We start from the raw sequence: 2,500 nt of genomic DNA, 5'->3' as shown, positions 1-2,500 counted from the left end.
TGTATATGTATATGTATATGTACATATGTACATATGTACATATGTACATATGTATATGTACATATGTATATGTATGTGTACATATGTATATGTATATGTACATATGTACATATGTATATGTATATGTACATATGTACATATGTATATGTACATATGTACATATGTATATGTACATATGTATATGTACATATGTACATATGTATATGTACATATGTATATGTACATATGTATATGTACATATGTATATGTACATATGTATATGTACATATGTATATGTACATATGTAAATGTTACATATGTACATATGTATATGTTACATATGTACATATGTATATGTTACATATGTATATGTACATATGTACATATGTATATGTACATATGTATATGTACATATGTACATATGTATATGTACATATGTACATATGTATATGTACATACGTACATATGTATATGTATATGTACATATGTATATGTATATGTACATATGTATATGTATATGTACATATGTATATGTATATGTACATATGTACATATGTATATGTACATATGTATATGTACATATGTATATGTACATATGTATATGTACATATGTATATGTACATATGTATATGTACATATGTACATATGTATATGTACATATGTACATATGTATATGTACATATGTATATGTATATGTACATATGTATATGTATATGTACATATGTATATGTATATGTACATATGTATATGTATATGTACATATGTACATATGTACATATGTACATATGTACATATGTACATATGTACATATGTACATATGTACATATGTACATATACATATGTACATATACATATGTACATATACATATGTACATATACATATACATATGTACATATGCACATATGTACATATGTACATATACATATACATATGTACATATACATATACATATGTACATATACACATATACATATACATATGTACATATGTACATGTACATATGTACATATACATATGTACATATGTACATATGTACATATGTACATATACATATGTACATATGTACATATGTATATGTATATGTACATATGTATATGTACATATGTACATGTACATATGTACATATGTATATGTATATGTGTATATGTATATGTACATATGTATATGTATATGTACATATGTATATGTATATGTACATATGTATATGTATATGTACATATGTATATGTATATGTACATATGTATATGTACATATGTATATGTACATATGTATATGTACATATGTATATGTACATATGTATATGTACATATGTACATATGTGCATATGTATATGTACATATGCACATATGTACATATGTAAATGTACATATGTACATATGTATATGTACATATGTACATATGTATATGTATATGTACATATGTACATACGTATATGTACATATGTACATATGTATATGTACATATGTACATATGTACATATGTATATGTACATATGTACATATGTACATATGTATATGTACATATGTACATATGTACATATGTACATATGTACATATGTATATGTATATGTACATATGTATATGTACATATGTATATGTACATATGTATATGTACATATGTATATGTACATATGTACATGTACATATGTACATATGTACATGTACATATGTACATATGTACATGTACATATGTACATATGTACATGTACATATGTACATGTACATATGTACATGTACATATACATATGTATATGTACATATGTACATATGTACATGGACATATGTACATGTACATATGTACATGTACATATGTACATGTACATATGTACATATGTACATGTACATATGTACATATGTACATGTACATATGTACATATGTATATGTACATATGTATATGTACATATGTACATATGTATATGTACATATGTTTATGTACATATGTACATATGTATATGTACATATGTATATGTACATATGTATATGTACATATGTATATGTACATATGTATATGTACATATGTATATGTACATATGTATATGTACATATGTATATGTATATGTACATATGTATATGTATATGTACATATGTATATGTATATGTACATATGTATATGTATATGTACATATGTATATGTATATGTACATATGTACATATGTACATATGTACATATGTACATATGTACATATGTATATGTACATATGTATATGTACATATGTATATGTACATATGTACATGTACATATGTACATATGTACATGTACATATGTACATATGTACATGTACATATGTACATGTACATATGTACATGTACATATACATATGTATATGTACATATGTACATATGTACATGGACATATGTACATGTACATATGTACATGTACATATGTACATGTACATATGTACATGTACATATGTACATATGTACATGTACATATGTACATATGTACATGTACATATGTACATATGTATATGTACATATGTATATGTACATATGTACATATGTATATGTACATATGTTTAT

Source organism: Stigmatopora nigra, chromosome 12, assembly GCF_051989575.1.
Source record: "Stigmatopora nigra isolate UIUO_SnigA chromosome 12, RoL_Snig_1.1, whole genome shotgun sequence".
Taxonomy (NCBI): domain Eukaryota; kingdom Metazoa; phylum Chordata; class Actinopteri; order Syngnathiformes; family Syngnathidae; genus Stigmatopora; species Stigmatopora nigra.
Note: the sequence above shows the minus strand (reverse complement) of the source record.